General features: G+C 36.4%; 1 protein-coding gene across 9 annotated transcripts in view; it reads right to left on the bottom strand.

The window, feature by feature from the left end:
- Positions 1–18,033, bottom strand: part of AKT3 (AKT serine/threonine kinase 3) — a 443,431-nt gene that overhangs the window by 112,023 nt on the left and 313,375 nt on the right. The gene's annotated exons all lie outside the window — the stretch shown is intronic.

Raw genomic sequence — 18,033 nt, 5'->3', positions numbered from 1 at the left:
AGCAGAATAAACTAGAGCTAGTAACAGCAGCTGCCAGAGTTCATAGTGGCAGTGGCTGAAGGCAGATGTGAAAAGGTAGCTCCACCAGTGATCAATCAATCCTGGCTGATGGAACTGGAGTGACTGACAACAAGGGAAGCCCTGCAGAAGAATATGCAAAGACAGTCAAAGTATTCTAAACTTACATGATAGAAAGAAGTACTGAATAAGAATCCTACAAAACCAGTTCTCAGAATAAAGAAGAGTTATACCTACAGGGAAACCTATGAGGAATTTTCAAAAGGGAATCGGACAACCAAAAACCAGAGCCTGTGAGCTGCCCCTTGTTATATAGGATCTCTCACTATCATTTTAATAAGATTGATTTCCATTCTCCTCAGGGTTCTTATGTGTGCAGAATAAGAGTGCATACTGGTTTAGGGGGATTGTTTTGTATCAATTGTTCTTACTATATCTTGCCCTTTGCTAAGAACTAAATGAGGATCTTCACTTGAGTAGGGACCATGGTGCTAGGAGGACCAGATCTACAATGTTAGACACTAAAACTCCTCATGGTTTTTTAAGAACCTCAAGATGAGGCAGAAATTATCTTCTGATCCTCAAACTGTGACTATAACTGCAAATTAGGAAAATGGCCCTGGAGGAGTTATTACCTTGTCATTATTGACATCGTAATTATTAGCATCATTGTACTCATAATAGTAGGTAACATTTATATATACCTCAGAGTATGTCAATTATTTATGAATTTTATCTCATTTGATCTACACCACAACCCTGGGAAGAAGGGACTATTATTATCCCCAGTTTACAGAAGAGGAAACTCAGATTGAGAGATATGAAGTGACTTGTCCAGGATAATATAACTACTAAGTGTCAGGGGCAGGATTTTAACAGTTTTTCCCAATTACAAGTTGCATTCTCTCCACGGTGGCACTAAGCTATCTAAAGATTTTATATATTATGCAGTGTGGTACTGTGGAATAAAAGTACTGGACTTGTAGCCAGAGAACTGAGGTTCACTTCCCAGTTCTGCCACTGTATGATCTCAAGTAATTCAGTTACCTATATAAGGTTCAAATTTCCCATCTGCAAAAATGAGGGGAATTGAACAGGTAAGATGAGGCATCTTCATATCAACACACACTAGCCAGCCTGCCATGTATTCTATATTATCCAGCCTCTACCCGGAAAAGACATCTTCCCATTTTGCCCTATCCCTATGTCATACAAAACCACTCCTACAAAAACACACAAATATATATATATATATATATATATATATATATATATATATATTCAATCATATTCTATTTCCTGTTTTGGGAACAATAATCAAATTTATAATATTATTGCAATTGAAGAAAGCAACAAGATAGTGGGTTGATATTCCACTGCCCTATGTTTCTACTCATAAATTCCTTATTACCTGGATTTAAATTCTCACCTCTAGCCACCACTCTCCTATACATGTTTTATCTCCATGTTAGAATATAAATTCCTAAAGGGTGTGGACTGTCTCATGTTTGCATTTGTAAAAATCCCTTCTCACCAGGACTTTTCCATCATTCCCCCATAAATCTCTTCATCCTATAAGATCATTTAAGCTTTGGGAGGGAGAGAGGGAGAGAGGGAAAGAGAGAGACAGACAGACAGGCAGACAGACAGAGAGAGACAGAGAGAGAGAGAGAGAGACAGAGAGACAGAGAGGCACAGAGAGACAGACAGAGAGAGAGAGAGAGAGGGAGGGAGGGAGGGAGGGAGGGAGGGAGGGAGGGAGAGAGAGAGAGAGAGAGAGAGAGAGAGAGAGAGAGAGAGAGAGAGAGAGAGAGAGAGAGAGAGAGAGAGAGAGAGAGAGAGAGAGAGATTCTTGCCAGAATCTCCATTTAAGAAGGGTACTCTGGCCAGCCATCTCCTAGTTTCTCACCAGTTGTCACTCCATATTTCTCTATTATCCCCACTTCCTAATACTTTCTGCCCTTCCACCATTTAAAAATTCATTTTATGTATTATCTTGTCTCATTACAATATCAGTTCCTTGAGAGTAGGAGCTCACTATCTTTCTGCTTTTAGTTGTATTCCAACATTTGGCACAGTGCCCAAAACATGTCAAGTACATAATAAATGCTTTCTGACTGACTGACTCTAGTATCTAGTACACAGTAGTTACTTAAAAATAGTTGTTGATTAACAGTCCCTTTTGACTCTAAATTTCAACTAAGAACCATTCAAATTTTAAAGTTACAGGTCTCGTAAGTAGCAGAGTTGATATTCGAATCCAGTTCTTCCAATTAAAAATCCATTTTTTTTTCTTTCCTCATCTCTAGGTAACCTCTCATGGTGAGCTGTTGTAAAATTTTAATAAGTCACATCGGAAGAATGTTTGTCAGTGGAACCCTCCCCTTACCACTACTGACACAAGATTTCCCCCTTAATTCTGTTTCAGATTCTCCCTTTGCTAATTTAACAATTCTCTTCTTGATTCTATTCTTAATGGGAGGCAACAGGAGTTCTTTTCCTTTCATTAATCTTTGACCTGAGTAGGCTATATTTCAGACCCCCTTCTATCTTCTTCCTTCCTTCTTCCCTTTTATGTACTTACCTATTTGGTAATATCATCCCACTATGTCTCTACCCTGCCAAATTTACTCGTCTGCAGTGGAATACTGTGAAGTTGAGTCCTAAATTTAAATCCGTGACTTCCACTTTCACACTTGCCTCCTTATAGAATTATAGAAAGAACTTCAATGGTCTGTTGTTGTTGTGTTATATTTATTATTAACACTACATTTGTCTTTCTCTTCTTAATTATTTTCTTTTTTCTATAGTATTTATTTTATTATCTGACTGGCTTTCTTGGCTCCTATGTCTGTTATATTTCTGTTGTATGAAGTGCTTTTGAAAGCAACTACTCTGGTCTAATTTTTTTTTGTAGAAATGACTCTTTTTTATTGAATATCCATCCTTTTATCACTAATGGTTAGGCTTAGGACAGTAGTGTTATGTCACATGAGTTTTTATTTGAAGAGTTCTTTACTCGTCAAACACAATATTCCAATTGCTCCTATAGATTTTTTTCATTCTGAGTTGGGAATCCCATTATGTCTAGAAAACATCTTGGTTATGTGCTCTCTGCATTCCAAATGATGTGTAAAATAAGAACATAAACTAATTTTCAAATGAGAATGAGGGAAGCATAACTATGAAGATAAATCTTCTAGGGGGGAAATACAAATACATTCTAAAACCTAATTTAAATCACTGGAAAAGTATTCATTACTGCAGTTAGTTAAAATTGACAATAGACAAAGATTTTCAATAGAAAGATCACTTTAGCTGTAAATGAATAATGCCACCTAGGTAACAGAAAGCAATAAATTGTCCAAAAAAGAAAAAAGTTCCAGGGTATATTTTGGAAAACAGACTGCTATGTGACTTCCAACTAAAGACTGAACTAAAATCCTGCTGAAAGGTCTTAAGATCCAACCTTTGATATGACTATATGGACTAGAGCTAATTTGGACCTAAGATCTAATGTAATAAGTTATTTCATCAGGATTAGTTATACGAAATATTTTTATTCTTCAGAAATGCTAGATCATTTCCATTAAATCAAATGCACAGTTTACCTTTCATTCATATTACAGGACCACAAACACAGAAATCAATCAATTAAGCATCTATTATACGCTAAGAATTGTGCTGTGTATTACAGGAGTCAAGATGGCAACTTAGTAGCAGTGAAAGAAGAAACTGCTCTTATAGTCCTTATAAACCAACAGCAAGACTGAGGGGGTTTTCCTGCTAAACACAACTTGAAATATAGGTAGAGAGAGTCTATTTTTATAGGATAAGGGAAAACAGGAAATAAAACTATACACAGAAAAGTGCTGGCCAACCATCCTGCCACCTACTATACCAAGCTCTGAACCTAGGCATAAGGCAACATCAGAATCCCATGACTCTACTGACACTAATAATAGAGGACTCCACAACCAACACACACCCCCTGAAGTCCCAAGTCCTGGCACCAGTTCCAGTGAGGCCCACAGTGCTTAGTCCTTTCAAGCCTGTGCTGTGGTGAAGCCCTTAGACACAGAGTAAAATAGTTCAAAGTCCTGAGTCTTATAAGTCATAAGCAGAGGAGAAAGAATTAGTGGAACTTCAGTCCACAGGCAAAGAAAAGGCTGGGAAAATGAGAAAATAGCAAAAGAAATACCTAACCATAGAAAATTTCTTTGGAGGCAAAAAACAAAGCACAGAATCAAAAGAGAACAGTGAGATCCAAGAAACCATATGCAAATTTTTTAATGGCAATTGTTCTCAAGTGCTGGAAGAACTCAAAAAGGAATTCAAAAATCAAATAAGACAGGTTGAAGAAAATTGGGGAAAAGAAATAAAACTTATGCAAAAAGAAATACTAGCTTAAAATATAAAATTGGTCAACTAGAAAAAGAGGACCCCCCAAAATTAAAAATTAAAAAAAGGGCCAAATGAAAAAGAAAGAACAAAAGGTCATGAAAGAAATTCATTCTTTAAAACTTACAATTGGGCAAATAGAAGCTAATGACTTTAGGAGATATCAAGAAACAAACAAAATTCAAAGAATGAAAAAATAGGAGAAAATGTGAAATATTTCATTGAAAAATAAGTGACCTGGAAAACAGATCTAGCAGAAACAATTTAATGATTATTGAACTACCTGAAATTCTTGATAAAAATAAAGTCTAGACATAACAAGAAATTATCCAAAAAACTACCCTGATATTCTTGAAGAAAGGGTAAAATAGGAATTAAAAGAATTTAGAGATCATCTCCTGCAATAAATCCCCAAATGACAACTCTAAGGAATGTAATAGCAAAGTTTAAGAGCTCCCTGGTCAAGGAGAAAATACTGAAAGCAGCCAGAAAGAAACAATTCAAATATCATGGAGTTCTAGTTAGGATTACCCATGATCTGGTAGCTTCCACACTGAAGCATCAGAAGGCTCAGAATATGATATTCCAGAAGGCAAGAGAACTAGGTTTACAACAAAGAATCACCTACACATCATAATTGACTATATTCTTTCAGAGGAAAGTATGCTCACTTAAAAATTTAAATGATAGAAAAATTTAAGGCTTCAATAAGGCTGAATTGTTTATATTTGTATATGGAAAGATATTTATAACTCATAAAATTTTTTGTAGTTAAAAGAATTATACATAGATAGAGATTGTGGTAGTAAACTGTTTAGGATGATATACAAAAAAAATAAAGGGATGAAAATGAGGATTGCACCAAGAGAAATAGGAAGAGAGAAGTAAAATAGGGTAAATTATATCACATAAAGAGGAATAGGTGGGAGCTATTAGCGGGGAGGATGAGGGTAATGACAAGTAATGTTTTTTTTTTTTTAAGCCCTGACCTTCTATCTTAGAATCAATACTGGATATTGGTTCTAAGGCAGAAGAGTGGTAAGAGCTAGGCAATGGGGGGTTAAGTGACTTGCCCAGGGTCACACAGCTAGGAAGTGTCTGAGGTCAAATTTGAATCTAGGACCTCCAACTCTGGGCCTGACTTTCCATCCACTGAGCCACCCAGCTGCCCACCAACAAGTTATACTTAAACCTTACTCTTACTGGAACTGGCTAAGAGAGGGAAGACCCTGATTGCTGTTGCTGCCTCTGCTTGGCTGATTGCTGTCACCAATAAGCTAGGAGTCCTTAGAGTTGCTCCTCAGGGCAGATGGTAAAAACAAAAAAAGCAAAAAAACAAACAACAAAAGAAAAACTGGGTCTTTTTTTCCTTAGGCAATGATTAGCCTCCTAACTTGCTCTAGAGAAACTAGCATTACCTATTTCAAACAGCTTCAGCTTTAGCATGTTTTTTCTTTCTACCACTGATCCTTTCAATTATCTTGCCTGAGATTCAGGGGAGAAATTCATTCCCCTACAACCCATTGCCTTTTGGACCTGCCCAGTTTGAGATTCCTAAAACTCTAAAATTTTCCCTCACTATGGGAGATCCAACACTGCTGACAATAGGGATCTGAATTTTAGAAAAAGGAATTTTAAAGGATCTAAAGGTGAAATTGTAAGCCTTTTCAGACTCCATGTTTTTTAAATGAAAGTCTCTGTATCTTCTTCTTTTTGCTGATTCTTTTATTTAAGATTTAATTTTGTTGTTTTAAGTTCATATATTAAATGTATTTGATACTGTTCTGTTACACAGAATCATTTTAATGTACTGTGTTTTAATTATTTAATATTTCTGTTATCTTTCCCTTATGACTACTGGACAAAATATTGTAAAATCCCATAAACAGCCTTTTTTTTTTCCATTTTGCTTTTGTTAATTGTCACATAGATGATGGATGGACTCAACCTGGCTAACAACCTTTAGAGAATTTAATAAGCTAAGAATTTAATCTATTCTACATTTCCTTAGCTGACAGAGTGTCAATGATTTTAAGCAGTATATTTTTGGTTTTGAAAACTCTGATTATTGTTTTTGCTAGCATGTGCCATATACTATTTCAGTTTTATTTTTCCCTCTCCATTTTGTATTTGAAGCACATGTCACCAGCATTGAGATTTTCTTTAATTTTTTTATTTTACAGAAATATAAGTTTAAAATAGATTTGCTATAATGTCAATGCATGCCCAAAAGGAATTAGACTATAAAAATGATGCCACTGATTGTTTAAAAAAAATTATGAGTTCCGGGTTATCATGGCTGCAATCTAGACGCCACACGCTTTCTCTCCCTGGAACCGAACAAAATATCAAAGGAGCATCAAAATCACCTTTGGAGGAACAGGACTCCCCAGTACCCCACAGAGGGGAAGGTAACTGGGGTTTGAACATTTCCACATTATAATAAGAAGGAGGGAAAGCTTGCACAGAAATGTGAACTAAGCTGCCCTTCCTCCCCACCTCCCCCACCAAACCAGAGTGAGCTACCGGAGGGCTCACTGGGACAGCGAGTGAGTGGGGAACATCTCTGTCTGAGGGGAATCACTCCAGGGTCCTTGGGATCTGGGGACTGCCAGGAAAAAACACAGGAGAATCCTGCATCGAGCAAAGGGGGCCCAGGGAGCTATACTCGGGGCGGTTGCGCTGAACATCTGGGCGGAGCTAAACACCAGGGGCGGACCACGAGCTGATTATCTGGGGGGAGCTGAACACCTGAGCAGTGTGGCTGTTATCAGGGGCCCAGCACTCTAAGAAACCTCGGAGGCTGGGAAGAAATAGTCTGAGGCAACCTAAATTCACAGAAAACCTGCCCATATCACCCAGACCCCATACCAAAAAGGAAAGGGGAATAAAACAACCAAAGGGATGGCTCACATGGCCCAAAATCAAGCCTCCAGGAAGAAAGGGAAAAAGGTGACTATTGAAAACTTTTATGGTGGAAGTACCCAAGGAAAATAGGAGAATGAGGATGAAATCCAAAAAAAAATCAGAACATGCCTCCCAAAATGGAAACTATCAACAAGCTCTGGAAGATCTCAAACTGGAGCTTACCCAAAAGATGGAAGCCTGGAAAGAAAAATGGGAGAAAGAGATCAGCAGTCTGACAGATAAGACTGCTCAATTGGAAAAAGAGCTCAAACATAGAAGGGCAGACAAAGCTGAAAAGCAAAACCAGTCCCTAATGACCAGAATTAAGCAAATCAAAGAAAGTGAGATCATAAAACAGCAAGAATCAATAAATCAAAGCAAAAAAATTAATGAATTAGAAGAAGACATAAAATATCTCACTGAAAAAGTCACCAACTTGGAAAACAGAGGAAGAGACAACCTCCAAATTATCGGTCTCCCAGAAAAACCAGAGATAAACAATAAATTCAATGTTATTCTACAGGAGACTATAAAAGAAAATTGCCCACACATTCTGGAGAAAGGGGGCAAAATAGAACTAGAAAAGGTTCATAGAACACCCTCTATACTAAATCCCCAAAAGACAACTCCTAGGAATGTAATTGCCAAATTCAAGAGCTTCCAAGAAACGGAGAAAATCCTACAAGAAGCCAAGAAGAGGAGCTTCAGATATAGGGAGGCTCCCATAAGGATCACACATGACTTAGGGGCTAATACACTAAGAGACCGCAAAGCATGGAACACAATATTTAGAAAGGCAAGAGAGCTGGGTCTCCAACCAAGAATCAACTACCCAGCAAAACTGACTATATACTTCCAGGGGAACGTATGGGCATTCAACAAAATAGAAGATTTCCAAGCATTTGCTAAGAAAAGACCAGAACTTAGTGGAAAATTTGATATCCAAGCACAGAAAGCAAGAGAAACATGAAAAGGTAAATATGAAAGAAAGGGAAAAGGAGATAAATCTTATCTTTTTCTTTAAGTCAAACTCTCTTCTATAAGGACTACATTTACATCAAATTATATATATTAATATGTGGGGAAAATGTTTTGTGTAACTCTCAAAAACTGTATGCATCATAAGAGTAGTTAGAAGAAATATGCAGAGGGAAAGATTGGGGCATTAAGAAGATTTGGGGAAAGTGGGGGCAAAGAAAGGAAAAGGGAGGGGGGAACCATCGATAACACTGAGATTTACTTCAAGAAATAGGGGGGGGACGACTTAATAGAATAATCTTTCCCATATTAAGATACACATGGGAAGGGGAGGGGAAGAACTCTCATATGAGAAGGAGAGAAAGAGAGCATGAAGTGGAATTACTTAAACCTTACTCTCAGTGAAATCAAATCTGAGAGGGAAGAACATCTAGATCCAGTGGGATCCTGAATTCTATCTTATCCAATAGGGCAAGAAAGAAAGGAAAATTAAGGAGGGGAAGGAGGGAGGGAGGATAAAAAGGGAGGGGCTAAAAAGGAAGCATCTCAAGGGAGGGGACTAGGGGGACTGACCTAAAGTAAATCACTGGTTCAAAAGGAGATAGCTAAAGAAGAAAGGTCAGAACTAGGGAAAGATATCAAAATGCCAACAAATCCACAAACAACAATCATAACTTTGAACGTGAATGGGATGAACTCACCCATAAAACGTAGACAAATAGCAGATTGGATTAGAACCCAAAACCCTACCATTTCTTGTCTTCAAGAAACACATATGAGGCGGGTTGACACTCACAAAGTTAGAATTAAAGGTTGGAGTAAGACCTTTTGGGCCTCAACTGATAGAAAGAAGGCAGGAATTGCAATCATGATATCTGACAAAGCCAAAGCAAAAATAGACCTGATCAAAAGGGATAGGGAAGGTAAATATATTCTGTTAAAAAGGAGTATTGACAATGAGGAAATATCACTAATCAACATGTATGCACCAAACCGAATAGCATCCAAATTTTTAATAGAGAAACTAGGAGAATTGAAGGAGGAAATACACAGTAAAACCATATTAGTGGGAGACTTGAACCAACCACTATCAAATTTAGATAAATCAAACCAAAAAATAAACAAGAAAGAGGTAAAAGAGGTGAATGAAATCTTAGAAAAATTAGAGTTAATAGACATAGGGAGAAAAAGAAATAGGGACAAAAAGAAATACACCTTCTTTTCAGCACCACATGGCACATTCACAAAAATAGATCATACACTAGGTCACAGAAACATGGCACTCAAATGCAGAAAAGCAGAAATAATAAATGGAGCCTTTTCAGATCACAAAGCAATAAAAACATTGATCGGTAAGGGTACATGGAGAGCCAAATCAAAAATTAATTGGAAATTAAATAATATTATACTCCAAAATCGGTTAGTTAGAGAAGAAATCATAGAAACAATTAATAATTTCATTGAGGAAAATGACAACGGCGAGACATCCTTTCAAACCCTACGGGATGTACCAAGGCAGTACTTAGAGGAAAATTCATATCCCTGAGTGCATATATTAACAAATTAGGGAGGACAGAGATCAAGGAATTGGAAATGCAAATCAAAAAACTTGAGAATGAACAAATTAAAAACCCCCAGAAGAAAACCAAACTAGAGATCCTAAAAATTAAGGGAGAAATTAATAAAATCGAAAGTGACAGAACTATTGAGCTAATAAACAAGACTAGAAGCTGGTACTTTGAAAAAACAAACAAAATAGACAAAGTACTGGTCAATCTAATTAAAAAAAGGAAAGAAGAAAGGCAAATTAACAGCATCAAGGATGAAAAGGGGGATCTCCCCTCCAACAAAGAAGAAATTAAGGCAATCATTAAAAACTACTTTGCCCAACTATATGGCAATAAAGATACCAACCTAGGTGATATGGATGAATATTTACAAAAATATAAATTGCCTAGACTAACAGAAGAAGAAATAGATTTCTTAAATAATCCCATATCAGAAAAAGAAATCCAACAGGCCATCAAAGAACTTCCTAAGAAAAAATCCCCAGGGCCTAACGGATTCACCAGTGAATTCTATCAAAAATTCAAAGAACAGCTAACTCCAATACTATACAAACTATTTGACATAATAAGCAAAGAGGGAGTTCTACCAAACTCCTTTGATGACACAAACATGGTACTAATTCCAAAGCCAGGCAGGCCAAAAACAGAGAAAGAAAATTATAGACCAATCTCCCTAATGAATATAGATGCAAAAATCTTAAATAGGATACTAGCAAAAAGACTCTAACAAGTGATCAGAAGGGTCATCCACCATGACCAAGTAGGATTTATACCAGGGATGCAGGGCTGGTTCAATATTAGGAAAACCATCCACATAATTGACCACATCAACAAGCAAACCAACAAGAACCACATGATTATCTCAATAGATGCAGAAAAAGCCTTTGATAAAATACAACACCCATTCCTACTAAAAACATTAGAAAGCATAGAAATAGAAGGGTCATTCCTAAAAATAATAAACACATCTAAAACCATCAACTAATATCATCTGCAATGGGAATAAACTAGATGAATTCCCAATAAGATCAGGAGTGAAACAAGGATGCCCATTATCACCTCTATTATTTCACATTGTATTAGAAACACTAGCATTAGCAATTAGAGAAGAAAAAGAAATTGAAGGCATTAAAATAGGCAAGGAGGAGACCAAATTATCGCTCTTTGCAGATGACATGATGATCTACTTAAAGAATCCTGGAGATTCAACCAAAAAGCTAATCGAAATAATGAACAACTTTAGCAAAGTTGCAGGATACAAAATAAACCCACATAAGTCATCAGCATTTCTATATAATTCCAACACAGCTCAGCAGCAAGAACTAGAAAGAGAAATCCCATTCAAAATTACCTTAGACAAAATAAAATACTTAGGAATCTATCTCCCGAGACAAACACAGGAACTATATGAACACAACTACAAAACACTTTCCACACAACTAAAACTAGACTTGAACAATTGGAAGAACATTAACTGCTCATGGGTAGGACGAGCCAATATAATAAAAATGACCATCCTACCCAAACTCATCTATCTATTTAGTGCCATACCCATGGAACTTCCAAAAAAATTTTTTACTGATTTAGAAAAAACCATAACAAAGTTCATTTGGAAGAACAAAAGATCAAGGATATCCAGGGAAATAATGAAAAAAAAAATACAAAGGAAGGGGGCCTTGCAGTCCCAGATCTCAGACTATATTATAAAGTAGCAGTCACCAAAACAATCTGGTACTGGCTAAGAGACAGAAAGGAGGATCAGTGGAATAGACTGGGGTCAAGCGACCTCAGCAAGACAGTATATGACAAACCCAAAGATCCCTGCTTTTGGGACAAAAATCCACTATTTCATAAAAACTGCTGGGAAAATTGGAGGACTGTATGGGAAAGATTAGGTTTAGATCAACACCTCACACCCTACACCAAGATAAATTCAAAATGGGTGAATGACTTGAACATAAAGAAGGAAACTATAAGAAAATTAGGCGAACACAGAATAGTATACATGTCAGACCTTTGGGAAGGGAAAGACTTCAAAACCAAGCAAGACTTAGAAAGAGTTACAAAATGCAAAATAAATAATCTGGAATGCATCAAATTAAAAAGGTTTTGCACAAACAAAACCAATGTAACCAAAATCAGAAGGGTAGCAACAAATTGGGAAACAATCTTCATAAAAACCTCTGACAAAAGTTTAATTACTCAAATTTACAAAGAACTAAATCAATTGTACAAAAAATCAAGCCATTCTCCAATTGATAAATGGGCAAGGGACATGAACAGGCAGTTCTCAGCCAAAGAAATCAAAATTATTAATAAGCACATGAAAAAGTCCTCTACATCTCTTATAATCAGAGAGATGCAAATCAAAACAACTCTGAGGTATCACCTCACACCTAGTAGATTGGCTAGCATGACAGCTATGGAAAGTAATGAATGCTGGAGGGGATGTGGCAAAGTGGGGACACTAATTCATTGCTGGTGGAGTTGTGAATTAATCCAACCATTCTGGAGGGCAATTTGGAACTATGCCAAAAGGGTGATAAAAGACTGTCTGCCCTTTGATCCAGCTATAGCACTGCTGGGTTTGTACCCCAAAGAGATAATAAGGAAAAAGTCTTGTACAAGAATATTCATAGCTGCGCTCTTTGTGGTGGCCAAAAATTGGAAAACGAGGGGATGCCCTTCAATTGGGGAATGGCTGAACAAATTGTGGTATATGTTGGTGATAGAATACTATTGTGCTAAAAGGAATAATAAAGTGGAGGAGTTCCATGGAGACTGGAACAACCTCCAGGAAGTGATGCAGAGCGAAAGGAGCAGAACCCGGAAAATATTGTACACAGAGACTGATACATTGTGGTACAATCGAAGGTGATGGACTTCTCCATTAGTGGCAATGCAATGTCTCTGAACAATCTGCAGGGATCTAAAAAAAATACTATCCACAAGCAGAGGATAAACTGTGGGAGTAAAAACACCGATGAAAAGCAACTGCTTGACTACAGGGGTAGAGGGGATATGACTGAGGAGAGACTCTAAATGAACACTCTAATACAAATACCAACAACAGGGAAATGGGTTCAAGTCAAGAACACATGTGATAACCAGTGGAATCGTGCGTCGTCTATGGGAGAGGGAAAGATGGTGGGAGGGGGAGCAGGGAGGAAAAGAAAATGATCTTTGTTTCCAGTGAATAATGTTTGGAAATGACCAAATAAAATAATGTTTAAAATTTAACAAAAAATTATGAGACTTTGCTTAATGATTCTGTCTGATTCCAGGACAAGAGAATACAAAAAGAGACATTGCACAGTGCCAAAGAAGCACAAAGCTAAACTGCATAGTACCTATCATGCACAAGATCAAAGAGACCAACCAGTTCCAATGCAATTCATGAAAATTTTGAGCTAAGACAAGAGGATTTGAACTTGTTTGAGGTTTGAGGTTGCGGCTGTTTAACATGTGATAAAGGCAGGTCTTCCTTGTCCCACATTCTACCAAGTATCTCAAATTTTGCTCCTACCTGGTTCCTATAATCTAGTCCTTTTTCTGTCTGTCATGGTATGGCAAACTTTCTATAGTCCTGGCTACTGACTGGGTAAATGCATAATTGCTTAAATCATTTTAATTGGGACCCAATTCAAGGACCTCTTATGCATTTATTTTTCCTTTGCTTAGAATTTTTACACATAAGACTTTGATAGTCTATATTTCATCCAGAACTTACTTTATTTGGATTTTTAAAATATTTTTTATTTTTCTGGCCAATTGATTCATATACCTTATAACTCAGCCATACATCCCCTGAGTGATCCTTGCGTTTTTCAACACCCTCTTCAGGGGGGAATGTATTATTATTTTTAATTGCAAATTTTAAATACTTTTTGAGAGCAATTTTAGGTTAATAAACATGCTACCTCTTCAAATCCAGAAAATGAACTCTTCACAGAAGGCATGATGAAGTTGCCTCCACAGACCAGAAGCTACATCAAGAAGATCCAGAATGAACTTTGGGTGTGGTTGACTGAACTGAAGGTTGATTGAACATTTAATTTAAATGTCTACTCTTATGCCAAAAGGGGACTGCCCCCTAACTGGCTTTTTGTCAATGTGCCTAGCGATTATTGGTTTTGTTTTCTTTTCCTCTTATCCTCAAATTATTGCAATTTCAAAGTTAGTACGTTTACAAGACCCACTGCAAAGACTGGTCTCAGGGGGGAATGTTTGATTGTAATCATGTGATTTTTTTTTTCATATCACTAGTACCTTGGATAATTCCCAACACATAAATATAATTTATTACACATGTATAACAAATCACATGTATGTTACATATTATATTGTTATATAGAATCCCTAAAATGATTAACAAATGTTTGTTGATTAGTTGACGAAAGCACCTAAGGACTTCAGTTTGGGGCAATAGATTTCATAAGTTTTAGTAATGCTTTCTGGATAGCTTTTTGTATTACTGCCTATGCTTATGTGAATCAGAAGAAATGTAATGTGGAAATCTTATTATATAAGTATTAGGAAGTTCCTTGTCATTATGGCCAGGAGATATCTATACAAATACTTATATGTATGTCTTTATGCCCCAGGAAGATTGCCCTTTAACTAAAATGTTAACAGAGTTACCTCAAAACTCCTTAAGCAAAAAGCCAAAAATCACACCACAGATCTGGTTCTCAACTCTTCAAGAATAATGTTCTATACAATGCTTAGCTCTAAGTAACCTCCCCTAGAGAAATGTGCCAAACTATTCCTGGGGATTGACTTTCCTTCTCATCTTCTTAGGGCTTTCTCTATTTCATATCATCTTCTTAATTCTTAAATCATTAGCACATCAAAAATCAATCAATCCATCTTCATTATGCACCTATATGTGCCAGGTACTATGCTAAGCACTGGAAATACAACTAAAAGCAAAAGAAAGTCCCTGCCCTTTTTTTCTTCTTTTAAGTTATACATGTATTATCATGCAAAACATTTCCTCATCATTCATTTTTGTTAAGTGAATAATGTTATAATACCAAAACCCCAAATCATATATGCAAATAAACAAATAGAGGACGACAACAGATTGTGATCAGATTAAGAAATTTCATAGCATGAACATGGAAGTAGAATTAAAATGTCTATAGTATTTGACCCAAAAATTTCACTGTTAGGGATATGCCCGAAGGATGTCACTCTCAAAAAAGAAATGCTCTATATACAACAAAAGGTTCATAACAGTACTTTTTTATGGGAGTAAAGAACTGGATACAAGTTGAAATTCACTTATTGGGAAATGGCTAAATAAATTGAGTTACATGAATGAAACAGAATATTATTGTCCCATAAGAAACTACAAGCATCCTGAGTACGAAGGAGATTGTGTGAAACTGATGCCAAGTAAGCAGAGCCAAGAAAATACTATATACAATGATTAGAACAAGAACTGTAACCACAAAATAATTGAAACTTAATAATATTGCAAGCCTTGTATCAAAGTAGAAATATGAGAGCACATTTCCTCCTTCCCCCTTTGCCAGGGCTAGAGGTTCCACAAGTGTGGAGCTTTGTATATGATTTCAGATTTCATGACATATTCTTTTATTTTGCTGACTTTTTCCCTCTTTTCTCATTAAAAGAAATTCTTTGTTGTGAGGGATGGCTCTATGGGAGGGGGACTTGCCTCCCCTTCAGGAGGAATTTTAAGTATATAATAAAAATCTTTTTTAAAAAAGGAAAAGTAGAAAAACACAAAGAGAAATACAGGGAAGTTGGGAAGAAAAATGAGTAAGGAAAGGCAAAAAGTAAGTCAATGGAATAGAATATGTGATTCTAACAAGATTCTAACAAGGTTAACTTTCTGTGTCCTGTTTTCTCTTTTCTCCTACCCCTATACTGCTTCATTTCCTTATCTCATCAACTCCAGTGGCTTTAATTACTGTTTTTATGCTGATGAGTCTCCAATCTACTTATCCTGACCCAGTCTTTCTGCTGACCTCCAATCTCACATCTCCATCTACTTTTTTGAATCTTAAACTAGATATCCAGTAGACATCTTAAATTTAATATGTCTAAAACTGAACTCATCCTTTCCTCTAAACTTTCCTCTCCTGCCTTCTCCATTACTGTAAAGGGCAGCAACATATAACTAGTCCCTCAGGCTTTTAGACAGGATTCCTTCTCTCTTACTCCCTTGCACCCATATCCATTGCCAAGACCTGCTAATTTCAACTTTGAAGTATGTCTTGAATATGCCCCCCTCTCTTCACTGATAACTACCACAATACTGGTGAAAGCCCTTAAATATCTCCCTCCTTCAGTCAATCTTTTATTCAGCCACCAAAATGATTTTCCTTTATATGCCTTACACCCCAAACCCTATTTTTTTTTTGCTCAGGGTAACCTCCAAACCTCCCACAGTTCTTTCTTAGGCCATCAAAATAGATACATTGTCTTCCATCCCCTATCTTGACCCATTGATAAACCAGCTCAACTCTACAAAGCCTCTTCTCCCAAGTCCTTTACTCATTCTATAACACTGAAGTTAACCACCCTGCCAAGTCTCAGCCATGGATTACTCCAAGAGATCTTGCTTCTTCTCCTACTTATAACTGAACAAAACTGGAGAAAATAATAAAACTGTTAAATGGGTCCACTACAAATTAACTTTACATAATATCAATTAGGCTTTTCCTATAGTAAAGTAATATTATTATGCATTCCTAATTGACTCAATGTACCTCTCAAAATAATGCCTTTTGTAAACCTTCTTAAAGCTGGTTTACCCTCTCCAACTATCTTAATTCAGAATCTAGTTTCATATTTTAATAAAAAAATTTGAGACTATTCATTGACAACTTCCTCTTCTTCTCTCTTGTTTCATCCCACAAATGATAATATTGATGATTATAAATAACTAATATTAGCATAAGGTTTATGTGCCTGGTGCTGTGCTATGTATTATATAAATGTTATCTCATTTGACCCTCATCACAACCCTACAGGTAGACAATTTATTATTATTTCAATTTTACAGATGAGGAAATTGAAACAGTCAGAATCTAAATGGCTTTATTTGGGTCACATAGTTAATAAATGTTTCAGCTTAGATTTGGAACTTAGATCTTGACTGTAGACCCAGCCCAAATATCCACCACACTTTCACACAAAAGTTTCTCAATTTCATGTAATTAAAATTAAATATTTTATCTTTTGTAGTCTTCCATGTTGTGTATCTATACCCTAAATCATATGTATTTTGCTGATGTATGATTTTTAATACATGTCATATAACCCTTCAAATCTTCTTTACAATTTCTTCTTCTCCTTAAGACATTCTCCTGATCCTTCTCCCAAACAAATTTCTTCCATGGAAACTGAAAGCAGAAAGCATCTTATGTTGCTAAACTAGTAAACAATGACACAGGTCAGGTAATTATGCATTAGTAGTCTGGAACAAAGGAAAAGATAAGGAAATGGAGAGGCAAGAAGGACAATGTTAAATATATATTAACCACTGTAAATATAATAATACACTGATGAGTTAGCACTTAGCCTGGCTCGTTTCTCTTAAATGGTTTTCCACTTTCCCACAAGCATTCAGATTAACAACAAAGCATTAAACATACAGGTTTATTAAAATCAGGAAGGAGCAGAGATAGAATTATGTCTGAGTAGTTGGCAGAGCACTTGGAAAAGGCTCTTCCCCCAAGGAATTAAAACAAACCGTACCAACTTGCAGCACCAAATTAAATGTTCACAGTCTCATTTACAAATATAGGTTTAGAATTTTTCCTAGAGATTCAGATTGAGCACCTCTCCTTAGCCTGTAATGGATATGCTTGATTCCAATAAATAGTAGCAAGTTCCTTCACTCCAGCATCCATATGTTTCAACATAGTCCTGGCAGGCTGAACAGCTTTATCCAGTTTAGTTTAATGCCTAGCTCCTTCTAGCCCAGTTTCATTCCCAAACTTTTTGATTCTTAGTTGGTAACCTGGTCCATCTTCCGCACTACGTCTCTAGTCAAGATTGCTAACCCCAAAGTTCCTACATAGTGTTTGGGAGAACATATACACATGGACTTCCTTCAAAGGAGAAAGGAGAAGCTAGCTCAACTTCCATTAATGCAAATCTATTACATGTATGTGTTTTCCCAAGA

This window comes from Monodelphis domestica, chromosome 2 (assembly GCF_027887165.1).
Source record: "Monodelphis domestica isolate mMonDom1 chromosome 2, mMonDom1.pri, whole genome shotgun sequence".
Classification (NCBI taxonomy): domain Eukaryota; kingdom Metazoa; phylum Chordata; class Mammalia; order Didelphimorphia; family Didelphidae; genus Monodelphis; species Monodelphis domestica.
Note: the sequence above shows the minus strand (reverse complement) of the source record. Positions and strands in the feature narration are given on the sequence as shown.